Source organism: Notamacropus eugenii, chromosome 1 (assembly GCF_028372415.1).
Source record: "Notamacropus eugenii isolate mMacEug1 chromosome 1, mMacEug1.pri_v2, whole genome shotgun sequence".
In the NCBI taxonomy this organism is placed as follows: domain Eukaryota; kingdom Metazoa; phylum Chordata; class Mammalia; order Diprotodontia; family Macropodidae; genus Notamacropus; species Notamacropus eugenii.
The window spans coordinates 383,356,420-383,373,073 of record NC_092872.1 but is presented as its reverse complement, the minus strand read 5'-3'; positions in this window follow the sequence as shown (position 1 = coordinate 383,373,073).

The window sequence follows — 16,654 nt, the reverse complement described above, 5'->3', positions numbered from 1 at the left end:
CCAGAAGTATTCAGCCTTGGTAGTCTCCATTCTGCAAGCTGTAAAAGATGCGTGTAACCTTATTAGACGTTATCTTTACTTTCCAAGTTCCTCCTAGCAGTGACTATAGTCATATAGTTACATAATAGAAAGTATTAAGACTTATTTATTCTGCCTGATGACATTTTTTTCCTTTGTAATCCATTTAGTTGGAAGAAATCTGGAGAGAAAGCCAAAAAACCTGCTTCAGCCACCTGACCTAGTTTCAGAGTTCACCCTGAAGGACTCACTACCCACCATCAACAGCTGAAGGAGGCCCTTGCAAACTAAAAAGCTTATTTATACATGGATCAAATAAACAGAACTTCAGAATGTCTTTGGTGAACTCTGATGCCCAGCTTTGATGTCCTCACCCTGGGTAGTAATCACTCCCATCTACGTTTCACACTGGGAGAGTCTAAAGTGGCCCATAGGAGAAGACCAATTCTGTTGGCAATATACATCTCTGCAGCTCTTTGAAACACCTGCATTTTTAATTTGTTTCTTATCAATCCAGTGCTTATGGAGCCAAGAGAGATCACGTTTGTAATGCCTTCTGCTTGGTTTAAATTAATGTTTTATGTTTCAATTCAAGGTTAATGGAAGAGCCTTCTGTGTTCTGGAGATCTTTTTCTTTCTCTGTCTCTGAAATGGGTGAATTCTATGACCTGGATGAGACAACAAGGAACTGAAGATGCCATGGTTCAGTTAAGTAAGGGGTAGGGTAACAAGCACCCACAAATCTAGGGCTAACTAGATGAGGTTCAGAATGAGAAATAAGCAGCAAATAGGCTAGAAAAGCAAAAATAATGGTCTATTCACTATACTCATACAGGGCTACTCGCCATTCTCTACTGTAAATTCTCCCTCTCTCTGATTGGTGAAATCTACTTATTATTTATGATCTACCTCAACTACCACTTCCTTCATAGAGTCTTTCTGATCCCTCCATTCCAAAAATGGTCTTTCCCTCTTCCTTGCTCTCCAAGCACCCCAATGAGCTGTCCGATTGGCTCAAACCCTATCCTCTCATTTGCCTATCCTAGGCCATTTATCCATTTAGAACATGGGTTTTTAACCTATATTGTGTCATGGATGCCTTTGGCTTTCTAGTAAAGTTTCTGGACCTGCTTCTCAGAATGATGTTTTTAAATGCATGAAATAAAATACATGGGATTGCAAAGGGAATAATTATTAAATACTTATTTTGAAATAATACCTGTAATTTTTCCAACCAAGTTTATAGAGTCCAGGTTAAGAACCCCTGGTCTAGAAGCATAAGGTTATTCGATTTTGTTAGGTCTCCTCATCATAACCCTATCTTGAATGACTTCAGCCATCTGATCTAGTTTGCTGGACATTTAATATGTATCATTTTACATTGTAGTTATTTTTGTGTGTATCAGTATCCCCTTTCTAGATTGAGTTGAAAAATGGCAGGAACGAAGTTTAATTTATTTTCCACCAAGAATCTTTTAGTTGGAAAGGAGCACAGGAACTACCTACTCTGGCTTGTACCTGGATGAGAATTCCCAATTCAACATCACTGAGAAAGCCTCTACTAAGGGAATATTATCATCCATCATGGTAGTCCATTCCACTTTTGTGTACTTCTAACTGTTAAGATCGTTTTTTGTCTTTACATGGAGCCTTAAGAATGTTTTTTGTTCTTGCATTTCCCTTAAGAATGTCAAAGCCTCAGCCTGTAGATTGGGGAAGGGCAAGACACCCCAGGATAATAATGAATATAGGAGGTTGGTGCCATAAGACAAACTCCCTAGAGAATATGCATTGAGTTCTAAACTTAACAAGTTCCCTAGGTGAGTCACAAATCTATCGTACCCACCTCACTCAGTCCCCAGTGCTGAACATGGTGCTCTGCTCTTGATGGAGTTGTGAACTGATCCAACCATTCTGGAGAACAATTTGGAACTATACCCAAAGGGTTGTCAAACCACACACATACCCTTTGACCCAGCCATACTACTACTAGGTCGGTACCTCAAAGAGATTTTTTAAAAATGGAAAAGGACTCGGTTTGTACAAAAATGTTAATAGCAACTCTCTTTGTGTGGCAAAGAATTAGGAACTGAGGAGATGCCCATCAATTGGAGAATGGCTGATCAAGTTGTGGTATATATTATAATGGAATGCTATTGTGTTATAAGAAATGATGAGCAGGCAGATTTCAAAAAAATCTGGATTTACTGGAGCTAATACAAAGTGGCATGAACAGAACTAGGAGAACATTATACCCAGTACCCGCAATATGATACAATGATCAGCTGTGAATAATTTAGCTATTCTCAGAAATACAATGATCCAAGATGATTCCAAAGAACTCATGATGGAAAATGCTCTCCACCTCTAGAGAAAGAACTGATGGAGTCAGAATGCAGATCAAATCATACTATTTTTCACTTTCTTTGTTTTTTTTTCTGGTCTTGTGTCTTCTTTCACAACATAATCAATATGGAAATACATTTTACATGGTTGTTTATGAATAACATATATCAGATTGCTTACCATTTCAGGGATAGGTAGGAGAGAGAGGGAGAGAATTTGAAACTCAAAATTTTAAAAAAAGAAGAATGTCAATTATTTTTACATGTAATTGGAAAAAATAAAATATTATTCAAAAGAAAAGAAGCCAGTACTCTGGTAGACATTTTAAAAATGTTTTTTTCAAAGTCAAATTGTGAAGAAAAACCAATCAGGACCACACTGATAGTCTGACAATAACTACTGTGTTTCCAAAGGATTTTTGCTTTTTTTTTTTTTAAGCTTAAGCATTCAGATTCTTATATGTCTTAAAAAAAAAACAAAAAAACAAAAAAAAACTTGTCTTCTTCCACACAGGAGCTGGTTTCTGAAGGCAGGGCTACACGCTCCAACCTGATTTGAGTTTCAGAAAGGGAAGTAGGAGAGGGAAGGATGGGGGAAGATATTGTATGTCCAAGGATCCCTTCAGAATTGGGTGAGGGTTCTGTGCCACAAATCTTGCAGCAGCTTTTACCTTCAGGGGCCTTTAACATTCTCTCTCCAGTATTTGGATGCTTATACATTCAGAACTTATACTTTCCCCATCCCCAACTCCCACCTAGAAGGGGTTTTTAAACTGTTTTTGTGTCTTAGGCCCCTTTGGGAGTTTGGTGAAGTCTATGGACTCCTTCCCAGAGTAACATTCCTAAATGCATAAAATATACTCTCTCATCCCAGTGAGTCAGAACCCCTTCTGTACAAACAAGATATACACATGAAAAATTGGAGATAATCAGTAAAGGAAAGAAATAGCATCAAGGGGGATCAAGAAAGCCTTTCTTGTAGAATATAGGACAAAGATTGAACATGGGGGGTCAGTATGAGATCAAGAAGCAAAATACAATTCATTTAAAGGATTTAAGATTAAACCCACCTTCCCCAAAGTGTCAACCATTCTATAGAGTTCCCTTCCTGAGTCAGCTACCCCAGTAACAATGAGGGTTTGGATATCCTCACCTCTGTAGACTGAAACCTCCCTATGTCAACAATCTCATGAACTGCTGTGGCCAAAAAGCAAAAAATTTCAACCACTTCCCCTAGTGACTAACCTTCTAATAGTGAGCAATTATGAATTTAGCTAAGGCAACAAGTTCCTTTCACATCACCAAATGCTTTTTAACACTTCAAACTGTATATCTCACAGGCATCTCAAAATCAACATGTGCGAAAAAAATTCATCTTTCCCCCAAAACTCTCCTCTCTTCCCAACTTTTCTATTATTGTCAAAGGCACTAAAATCCTTCTCCCCTCTCCCCCAAAAGGCTCAGAATCTTGGTGTTAGCAACCTTGGTGTCAACCAAGACTCCATGCTCACATTTATTCCACATTTATAATCTATTGTCAGACCTTATTATTTCTACCTTCACAACATCTCTCTTGTGTATCATCTCTCCACCTGTACAGTCATCATTCTTTCCCACTCCTTTTCCCTACCCCATGCACTTGTACTGGCTGTCCCCCATGTCTGGAACATTCTCTCTCCCTCCTTACCTCTGGCACCTTGTTCCCTCAGCTTCCTTTAAGACTCATTTCAAATCACATCTTCTGCAGGAGGCCTTTCCCAATCCTTCCTGCCCCATCACCCTAGCCCATTTGTTCTGAAATTACCTTCCATTTACATTGTATGTCTTTTTCGGACATAGCTATTTGTATGCTGTCTCTTTCAGTACAATATGAATTCCTTAAGAGTAGGGATTGCTCTTTTTTTGCTCAGAATGTAAGGATTTAATAAATGCTTGTTGACTGACAGCTGCTAAGACAACAGACACAAAGTCAGTCAACAAGCCTATACTAGCTTGGGTAGAGTCTGCCAGAGCTTCACATCCTCTAATATAGCCTTTGAGAAGCCAGCTTCTCAAAGGTCTCCTCACCATGATGAAGAATTTTAGTAGAAACTAACAATTAGTTTTAGAAATAGAGGCTTATATAGACAACAAAGATGCATTTCTAGAGCTAAAACAGACATATATTTGAGTACACAAAATGGATATTTTTAGACAAATGTAAAATGAATTTGAGCACATAAATATGTATCATGAGATGTCATAAACAGAAGAGATTTGATACATCATAGGATCATTAAGGTTGAGCTATAAGAGACTTCAAAGGCTATATGGTCCAATACCCATCCCCAAATTTTTCAAATAAGGAAAATGAGGTCAAATAAAGTTAATTTGACTTACCCAAGATCACACAGATAACAATTATCAGAGGCAGTATTTTAATTGCTTTTATTCCAGAGTCAGAAATCTTTCCATTCTGCCATCCTACCTCATCTATTTGGGATATTATCTGTCTTCTCCTTTATGGGACAGATGCTGTCCTCTCCTTCATTACTCACATTAGCATCGCCAAGATTCTACCTATAGTGAAGACTGAAGTAACCAGCTACCAACAAGAGAGTATCTCACTGGAGAAAGGTGAAGTGGCCTCTCAAATCCTGAAATAAGAAGAGAACAGCCTAGGCAACATATAGACAATATTGTGTGACGTGGGCTACAAAAGGAAGAAAAGATTTAGCTAAATTTAGAGTGAAGCATTTATCACTTATCAAGCACTATGCTAGGGATATAGAGACAAAGAAGAAATAGACCCCACCCTCAAAAAGCTCACATCCTATTGCAGGAGACTACATGTATGACTGAGCCTAACTATTAATTCTAACTATAAAACAGCAAGCTAAAACACACTGTTATCACAATCTGTCAAACCAAAAAGGAAAGGTCTGCTCTGCACTGTAACATTGTAATGGTGAGGATTTTAGAAGACTACATCAGAGTGTTCTTAACTTCAAGACACTTAGGACTGATGATCTGCATTAATATTATTCCTACCATTTTCTTGGACTATCACCCTCTATCTTTCCACCCTTTCATAGCCAAACTCTTTGTCTACAACTCATTGTCTCCACTTCCGACCTCATCATGTAATGGCAACACAGTTCTCCAAAGTTACTACAGGATCTTAGGTGACAAATCTGTTGGCCTTTTCTCAATACTCACACTTCTTGACTTCTTTGCACTCATTTAACACTGTTGATTGACTTCATTCTCTTTCTGGATAATTTGATCCTTTCTGGTTTTTCATGCAACTACATCTCCTTATATCTGCTGGATGTGCCTTCTCAGTCTCCTTTGTGGGATCATCACCCACATATCCCATCCCTTAACTGTGGGTGTATACCAGTTCTTTGTCCTAGGTCCTCTATTCATCTCTATACTCTCTTGGTGATCTCATTAATTCCCATGAGTTCTATTACCACCTCTATATAGATGACTTCTAGATCTATCTATAGATAGCTCTAGTCTCTCTTTCCTGAGTTCCAATCCCACACCCATGTGCCTATTGGATATTCGGAAGTAGATTTCCATAGATGTCTCCAACCCAGTACATTCCAAACAAAACTCATCATCCTCCTTAAACTCATTTCTCTTTAGTCCTATTTATTCTGAGGGCACCACCGTCCTTGCAATCACCTGGTTCACAAATTTGATGTCATTTTCAACTCCTCACCCTCTCAATCAATCATTCAATCAATCAACAAGCCTTACTTAAATGCTGCTATATACCAGGCATTGTCCTAAGTGCAAAAGACTACAGATACAAGGAATAAAATAATTCTCGCTTGAAAGGAACTTGCATTCTAATATAGGAACTTCCTGCCAAATCTTGTTGCTTCTATCCTCCACCATATCTCTCAAATCCATCCCCTTAGCTCCACTCTAGTTCAGGTCCTCATCATCTCTCACCTAGACCACAGCATTAGTTTCTTAATTGGTGTCCCTGCCTCAAACCTCTCCCCCTCTCCAATCCATCCTACACAAAGTTGCTTGAGAGATTGTCCTAAAGCATGGATCTGACCAGGTCACTCTCCTCTTTATTGAACTCCAATGACTCTCTATCACCTGTAGGATCAAATACAAAGTCTTCTGTTTAACATTCAAAATCCTTCACAAACTAAATGCATTCTTTCTGTACAGCCTTATTATAAGGGTCCCCTTAGTACACTCCTCAGGCCATCCTCCATGTCTGTATATGCCCTCCTTTCTCACCTCTACCTCTTAGCATACACAGTTTCCTTCAAGGCTCAGTTCAAATGCTACCTTCTAAATGAGACTTTTTCTAATCTTCCCATTTTCTAGTGTCTCCCCCTTTAAGTTATACTATTTATTTTATTAGTTTGAACATGTACACATATATGTGTGTCTATACACATATACACATATGTGTATATATATTTGTGTGTATATGTATAGACAGGCTTCTGTATGCATTTATGTATATATGTATAAACATACATGTAGTCTCCTCCAATAAGATGTGAACTTTGTGAGGGCAGAAGCTATTTCCTTTTTATTTCTATATCCCTAGCATAGTGTTTGGCATGTGATAAATGTTTTGATCTAAATTTAACTAACTCTTTTTCTTCCCTTTGTAGCCTGCATCACACAATATTGTCTATATAGTACGTTGGCTGTTCTCTACTCATTTCATGTATTTTTGGTAGACTCTTCATCTAAGCTATCAGCTCCTTTAGGGTATAAACCATGTATCCAATTCTTTGTATGTCTCTCCCTTACCTCCCACTATCATACATGTTAGGGCACCAATATGGATTTCTTGAATGACTGAGTAAATGAACGAATGTTGGCTCCTCAGCTAGAATAGAAAGATTGTATTCTGACTTCTTTTACTTAATTTCATTCATTCTTTCAACAAATCTTTACTAATAACCTACAAAGTGTAAGACCCCATAGTAGGCACCATTGGGTTACCAATGTCTATGATAGTCTCTCCCTTGCAAGAACTTACAATCTATAAATGTATACATGATCTTCACAAATGACTACAAGGTAACATATAATAAGAGCTTTAGAAATGGTACCCAGGCAATAAAGAGCGATAAAATTCTGAAAAGCACTAGACATATAATAGCTTTATCAGATTATAGTTTGAACAAGGCACATAGACACCACCCCCTCCCCCCCGCCATTCCTATTTCCCACTCATCACCATGGGGACAGAAAATAAATTTCTGTTAACTAAATTAAAAATTAAAAACAGTTCAAATGCCAAAAAAAGAAGAAAGAAAAAGGCACATAGAGATAGCTAGTTGGCACAAGGTGTTGCAGTAAATAGAGCCCTGATCTTAAAGTCATGAAGACCTGAGTTCAAATGCAGACTCAAACACTTCCTGGCTGTGTGACATTGCTGAGTTCTTTACCTGTCTGCCATAGTGTCCTCAATTGTAGAATGGGTATAATAATCAAACCTACCTCCCAGGGTTGTTGTGAGTATCAAATGAGAGATTTGTAAAGCACTTAGCACAGTACCAGGCACACCATAGGTACTTAATAAATGTTTGTTTTTTAAAAAGTGCTACCCATGATGTGGTAGCCAGTCCCATGATGTGGGTAGGCAGAATTTTATCATCCCCATTTTGCAGCTGAGAAAAATGAAGCTTGAAAAATTAGATAATTTATAGTCATATGGTCAATAAGTGGCAGAACTTGGAGAACAGGTCTTCTAATTCCAAATCCAGTGTTCTTTCCATTACATAAGGCTGAGATACAATCAAGCATATCGAGAAATTTGGGAATTCCATGCAGACTTATTAACATGATTCCATTTTTTAAAGCATCAGATATATTTAATCAGGTGTTAAAACTTTATAAGGTGACACCGAAACAGTGGATTTGGAAGTATTTTCTCCCCTCTAAATCTCCTGTCTCCTTTTTTTGGGGAGGAGCAGTGGGAGTGAATATCTACTCTCACTTCCCCTGCCCCTGCTTCCCCCACAGTCAGCTCCCCCTTAAGGGTTCGGTGATATGCCTGGTTTGAGAGGGAACTGTGGTCTCTCTGTTCCTGCTCTCTAATTCTCAATTTCAGGCTGTTCCATTACATCTGATTTATGGCATGACAGTGCTCATTCTAGCCCATAACCTTGAGCTTGTAAAATGCCCAAGAGAAAATTTACTAACTACTGTGTTCATCTTAATGCACTATAGGGACTTTTTTAAGTGAAGAAGGCCCAAGAAGTAGGGGCATTTCAAATAGCCAATTATGAATCACAATCACTTGATGGCCGAGTGCTGTAGATCTTTCCAGCTCATTCTATTTTCATCTAATTAAATCTTTCATTTCCACAGGCAACGTACTGTATGAGCTTGTGTTTCCCTCCATCGGCAAGAGATAATCAATAGGAGAAATGTGGATGCGTTTCAGCATTTATTAGCTGCTCAATTGGAAGTTGTTTTCTTTTAATAACCTCCATGCTTTCTTTCAGTTTGGGTTAAATCGACAGTTTTGATTAATAACAGAAGAGAGAAAATAGGTTTACATTATTCCATTAGAAGTAAAGAAATCATAGAATGAAAGGGAACATAGAGAGAAATTGAAAAACATTTTAAAATTTCATTTTCCATGTTTTAAAGAAAATAGCTTCTCATTTATGCAAAGTATATCATCCTCATTAAGTTCATCTGGTTTTGTATTCCAAGAAAATTATAATAAACTCTTCCTTTCTGTTTATCTACAGTCCCCATTTAGTTTCTCTTGGTTAATTTCCACTGCATCTGCAAACCTGGATTTGAAAGGAAAAGCAAGAGAGGAGAGATACAATTTGTTCACTGGAGATATATACAAATGACAAAATGTTCACATTTTCAATTGACCCAAACACACCCTCTAGGAGAAAGAGTTGTGTATCCTGAAAAGTAAATATGGAAAAGAAATAAAAGAAAGGCAATTTCACGGAGTCCTCTGCATTTAGGGAAGTGGAATCTGAGCTAGCCTATGCAGGAATTCAGCAGTAAAGATACACTCACTGTCCAGATGCTAGTTTCTATGAAGCCTCTTCTTTAAAGGAGTACAAGGAGATGAAGCCTATCAGTCCACCTAGGGAGGATTGTATAGATCACCTACCTAGCAAAATATCTTTTCCTCCAATGAGACTGAGCTCTGGTATCCCAAGTATTTTTCTGGTATTTGGGGATATTAGTTTGCCTCACACAAGCAGTCCCTTACCAGTACCATTCCTATTCAACCTATCAAACGTTTATTTGAGGCCCACTGTGCACAAATCAACGTGATTAGGTGAGAGTACTAGCCTCAGTCAGAAAGACCTTAACTTAAGTCCTATTTCTGACACATTCTGTGTATGTGACCCCAGGTAATTCACTTAACCTTTCAGTTCCCCCAGACGACTAAGACTAGAAATTGCAGAAAATGTTCAGATCTGCACAGATGGAGAGAGTTTCCTCATAGAAATTAGTTTTGTTCCTTCTACCAATGAAGTCACAGGATTGGACTCCCACCCCACCCCACCCCACCCCCCAAAAACTGTGCAAAGGACCAGGACTTGGCTTTTGTTTAGTTTCTAATATCTAATGGGTTGTCTTGAAAACTTTTTGATAGCCTTCCTGATTTTAATCGTGTCTCAGAGCTTTCCAATATGAGATTATAAATCTAGAAGTTAGAAGGGAAGTCAGAGGTCAAGTAGTCCAAACCCCCCTCGTTTTACAGATTAGGAAATTGAGACCCAGAGAAGTTAAATGACATACCTAAAGTCACATGTGTAGTGGCAAAGCCAAAATTTGAACTAGGTCCGGTGACACTGAGTTCAGCCCTGTTTCCATTGCACTGTTTCCTAGTCCTGATACCTGATTACTTTTGTATGGGTACAGCTATTTCTACTAAGCCAGTCTACCTCATCCTTCTCTTTTGCAGGGCAGTGGAAGGTGCTGGACTTAGAATTTGGAAACCTGAGTTTGAATCTAAGTTATTATCTATGTGGCCATGGATAAGACCAATTATCAAATAACATGTCATTGATATATTAAGTGATATAACCACTCTGAGCCTCAATGTCCTCAAATGTAAAAGGAGGAGATTAGGCTAGATTGTCTCTCTCAGATCCTAAATTTTTTGATACCATTAACCCCTTACTTGTCACCACCCACTGGAAGAAAGTGACAATGTTCAAGGGACCAAATACCTGGATTTAAAAGAGCACAATCATGTGGTTCAAACCCAGAAATACTTTTACTTCAGCTTCATTTTTATAGGTCTCTGAAAAGTCATTACAGCTCAGTTTTCATACTCCCAAAAGAAGGGTAGTTCTTCTACAGCACATCAAACATAACCAGTTATAGATTCTAACACTAATAAATCCTGCAGATTTTCTTCTGTCACTATACAATTATCAGAAATGTATTCCAGATAAATCACCTCCTGCACTCTAATGTCCACTGGTTATTTCAAGCACACAAGCATGCACACACACACACACACACACACACACACACACACACACACACACTTGTTGCCAAAGGGTTCCCCACTTTGTCTTAAGATGGGCTAAGAATGATGCTTGTCACAAAGGACTGGATTGCTTTCATTGCTTCCAGCAATGACCAAAATCCATCGACTAAAGCCACACAACTGTCCTTATTCCTTTGTTTTCAATGACTTCTTGCCCTCTATATTAGGATACAAATATCTTGAAACAAACAGAAGATTGACACTATGGATGGAATATAAAATTAGGCCTGTGGTTGCCAAGCACCCTAGAGATAATCTGATTCAGCAGTAATGATCGAGCCGTAAGCTTTAACCGCAGTTCTTCCTCCCTCTTGAAAAGCGATCTTCCCCCTAGGTAACGCTCCAACAAACAGTAACTTGGGTAATGACCAATGCTACGGTGATTATTATTGTTATTATGGACCCTATTTTATTTTCATTTAATTAGTAATTATTTTAAATTACATGGCTGAAAAGCTGCTACAATGGGTGTTTCTTGGCAGCCAGTAGCTAATTCTTGCTCAGTGCAGAAATATGGGGCTATTTTCAGCTCAGTCTTTAGAAGCTGTAGTGATGGATACCTTTCAGTGCCATATGGTACAGTCTATTCCTGGCATCTTTGCTGAACAATAGTTTTACTTTCTTTACCATTAAAAAGAAATGTACCAAAAAAAAAAGAAAGAAAGAAAAATGTTTCTTCCTCCCCAAAACAGTTCACACATTGATATGCTACTTGGTATTCTGAAAGAGAAAAGAATAAGACAATTCTGTAATGCCAACTAGTACCTAGTCCTCAGACTTTTTTAATGTATAATATCCAATTGGCTATAGAAAGGATAAAACTGACAAAATGGAGCATCTTTTTTAGAGCAAGGTTTTAACCTTCGGGGTCATGGATCCCAAACAGATTTGTGGAGAGATTTTTGGGGGTCCATGAACTAAGATGTGGGGAAAATTACTTTTTCGTTTTCACTAACCTCTAACTGAAATTTAGCATTTCCATCAGTTATGAAGGAAGGCAACAAAATATTATTCTGAAAAGGGGTCCATGGTCCTCATCAAACTAGCAAAGGGGTCCATGACATAAAAGAATCCCTGTTCTAGAGTTTATCCACTGGATTCACAGATTCTGCCCACCCCCAACCCTTAAGGGGCTGCCCTTTTCATGAATGTGGATCACCACCATAGAAGTGATGGACAGAGTCAGGAAACTAACTCATCCATCGGTCACTAGCTGGTGCTAGAACTCCAAGGAAATCACTTCACAGTCTCTGTGTCAGTTTTACTATAAGTAAATTGAGAGGGTTATGTCTAGGCTAGCTTTAATGTCCTACACTTTTAAGTTATTTCTAACTTTTAACATTCTATAACTTCAGGTGTCTTCTAGAGTTGACACTTAAACAATGTTGGTCTATGAATCTACTCTGGCCCTTTTATTCACTCTCCTCCTAAGATCTGGTTTTTGTACCATTTGATTGGTCAATTCTTTTCTATCTCCCAAAAACTTTGGTGGGGGTCAGGGGGAGAGAGAAGTAATCCTTTATTACTACCTGTTAAGAATTCTCATAAAACCTTTGGAGGGGAAAGTGATGAAACTAGTGGCTAATCTGAAATTACTGGATTATCCCCTGGAATTCACTTATTCCTATGCAGTCTCTCATCCATATTAACATAATCATTTTCTGCACTGAAAAATAATGTCTAGTGGTCATAACTTACATGTTCTATACCATTTATAATGGTTACAAAACACTATATATACATTACATTTCACATGTCAGGTGAAATTTCAGACTTGTTAAGTAGGTGCAACACGTATCTTTATTCCTATTTTACAGAAGAAGAACCTGAGGATCACAGAAGATAAATCACCTCATCATAATCGCACTATTTGTAAGAAATCATTCTGGCTCTAAATCCAATGCTCTTTCCATTCATTTTCTAATCATTAGGATACTACATTGTCTTAACGTTTTAGACTCAGTCCATAATCTGGATAGAAAACGAAGACCCAAAGGAGTCATTTGTCTATGGCTATAGGATGAGGTAGACATTGAACTCAGAAAGACTTCTCTAACCTAGTCTTTCTCTCCAAGCCTTAAATGTGCTAAACAGCAGATAGAGCTTTTGTAACTGCTTCCGTGATTTAAACAAGACTTCCCATGGTGTTTTCAAGTAGCTCCATCTGGTCACTGTCCCCTTGCCAAGCCTCCCTGGACCCTTAACATCTGTGATCAGCTAGGCCTGGTCAGAGGACAATCTTTGCTCATGTTACAACTTACCCACCCAAGAAACACTGTCGCATCACTACCATATTTCAACATCTGCTATGGTTTATATTATCACCACCCTCTACTTAATGTTTTTCTAAGTAGTTGCTTCTTCCTCATTTTCTCCCTAGCTATAAAACCTAATGTGTTATATAAAAACTCATCATTAAAGGCATTCTGAAGAAACAATTGTAGTTAGTGAAGCACTGTCCTGGGAGGTAACAAGCCTAGGTTTGAGGCCTCCATTAAAGTCTGGGATCTTGCCACTAAAGAAGCATGTGATGCTGGCTGTCGTCACTTTTCTGAGTCTGTTTCCTCAACCATTAAATGGGGTTAACATTTGTACTCTGTGCCTCTCACAGAGATGTGGGGATAGCACTTTGTAAATTGTAATGTAGTCTCATAATATGAGTTATCATTATAATTACTATTAATGAGACTAATAAGCTAATTTCTTCTGATTATTCTGCATTCTCAATCTATTTATGGTTTTGCTGGCTTTTATATTCAAAGCAGAATCTTCATTAGCCTCCTTAGGTCATAAGTGAAAAGTAATTACAGATCTACAAAATCCCCTTTGGACAGACATGAAAAAATATCACTCATGTTCACCTAGGTTAAAAAAGTCTGCTGGCTAAGTCATATTGTCATATTTTTTATATGTTTTTTTAGTTCCATTCTAACAGATCACAGCACAATAATGTGAACTAAAAGAAGTCAAAGTGCTGTAGTGGATACATAAATTCAAGAAGGATAGTTACAGTCAGGAAGACCAGGTTTCAAATCTCACTTCAGACACTAGTTATGTGAACCTGGGCAAGTCATTTAGTGTCTTTAGCCTCAGTTAAAAGCATTGAAATGAAAGAGTTGAATTTGATGGTGTCTAAGATCCCTTCCAGATCTGAACATATGATTCTTCCTTCCTTCTTATATTTTGTGATGAGAGAATAAGCTCTAAAGTCACTCACCAATGGAGAACAAATTTTATATTGGTTACAATAGCCACTTTAGAAAAAGTAACCACCTCTAGAAGAATGAATAATGTAAATTATGTGCCCTTCTAATCCTTTAAAACCTGTTGCAAAAACTCACCTTCTGTAGGAAAGCTTTCTGACTTAACTCTACATATGAACCAATTGATCAACAAGCAAGTGCTGTTGTACAGGGCAAGTATTGTTCTAGGTTCTGAGGTCACAAATACAAAAGTGAAAAAGTAGCTGCCTATGAGGAGTTTATGTTCTAATGGGAGAGATACCATATCCATAGACAAATAAAGGATATGCCAAAAATACAGAGTGATGATTGTCAGGAGGGGAGAAAAGCAAGCACTAACAAATGGGAGAATTAAGAAAGGTCTCTTCCAGGGGGTAGTGCTTGAGCTGAGCTTTGCAGGATTATAAGAGATAATGAATAAGAACATTCTAGGTTGTAACCAGATTGTGAATGGCTTTAATTGCCAAATAGGCATTTGTATTTTAACCTAAAGGCAATGGAGAGCCATTGAAAGTTCTTGAGCAGACAAGTGACATGGCCAGATCTGTGCTTTAAGAATGTCTGTGTGACAGTTACAGCCACATTGTTCCATGACTAACTTTGATAGACTTGGCTCGTCTCAGCAAGGCAAGATTCTAAGACAACTCCAAAAGGCTCATGATGGAAAATGTTACCCACATCCAGAGAAAGAATTACAGAGTGTGAATGCAGATTGAAGGATACTATTTGTTGTCTTTTTTATTTCGTTTCTTCTTTCTCATGGTTCATTCCATTGGTTATAATTCTTTTTATAACATGACTAATGTGAAAATAAGTTTAATATGAATGTATATGTAGAGCCCATATCAGATTGCACACCATCTTGGGGATGGAGAGAGGGGAAGGAGGGGGAGAAAATTTAAAACTCAAAAGCTTGTGGAACTGAATGTTGGAAAGTAAAATTAATTTAAAAAAATAATATCTGTGTGAAGGATGGATTAGAGAGGGGAGAGACTGAATGGAGACCATTAGAAGGCTGTTGCAGTAGCCCAGGCAAGAGGTGATGACATCCTAGGCTAGGGTTACCATGGCACAAATTGAAATATGAGGGCACATGTGAGAGATGTTGAGGAGGTAAAATCTCTAACGCTTGATTGGATTATATGCTCAGAGAGGTACAAAATGACAGAACGATGTTGGGGTCAACGTACAGCATGTCCAACTGTGGCTATCATACCAATACAAGCCCAGAAAGCTCAAGTCTTGGTTGGATATTGGATATTGGTGGTGAGAACAAATATCTAAGGGTGATTCCTGACTGCAAACCTGGGTGGAATGGCAAAAACCTCAATAGAAATAGGGAAGGTAGAAGTGGATTTAGGAGGAAAGATCATGAATTCTGTTTTTGGACATATAGAGTTTGAGATGCCTATAGGACATCCAGGTAGAGATGTCAAGTAGGCAGTTAGAGACATGTGACTAGATTTCAGAAAGAGATGGCCATCTCTCACCATAGAGAAAGGCAGAGATTTAGTGTTCCCTTTATCTCTGTATTCTGGTTCCTTTCAAAGAATACACAAGAAATAAACGTTTCATTACAATGAATTGCTTGTGTCTCCTGTGGAAAGAACACTGGACTTGCAGTAATAAGATTTGGGTTCCAATCCTGATGTCACTCTTTACCAGCTGTGTGACCTCACCATGGAGAAGTTACTTTAGCCTTCTAGGCCTGTTTCGTCATGTTTGAAATAGTAATAATACTTCTACCATGTACTGCACCCAGAGTTGTAAGAGAAATCATTTCATAAATTATAAGTGATTACAGCATTATGCAATAATATAAGAATTAGTGTTAAAACTCTGAAAGGACAGCCAATGTTTTTATATAATAATAATTAGAATTATAGTAGCTACATTTATATAGTGCATTAAGGTTGGCAAAGTGCTCTACAAATATTCTCTCATTTGATCTTCACTAGCCTGGGAGGTTAAGAGCTATCATCTCCATTTTACAGAGAAGGAAAATGAGGTAGAGGTTTGAAAATACAAGGAAAAGTTAATTGGTTTTAGTCACATTTAGGAAGATACATGTTTTTAAGAAATCTAAGATATATTTCACCTAATAAGATGGAGCCTTTTTATTCATTTTTATATCATTCTTCTTCTCCATTGCTTAGCTACAGTTTATAAAAATGAATACATTTGAGTCAGCTGCACAGGTAATACATAATTCATATAGCATCACACCTCCCACTCAAAGATCTTAGCCTACAGAGGGATGAAGATACCTTAACATTCGGACATTCAGGAATGGTTTTTCAATCTGTGGATATTCCAGCATCTAAGTTTTCTATAAACCCAAAAGGCGTACCTTTTTCTTTCCTCTCTTCTCTCCTATTGTATTGCTTTTGAATTGAGGCAGAGAACTTTTAAACATCACTTTTTTTAGAAAATTCTCTTCTATTCCATTACTTCTCTTCAAAGGGAAAGCTATGAGTTGAGGTTGGATGATTTATAAGGTCATTTCCATGTCTAAAATTCTGTGATTCTAT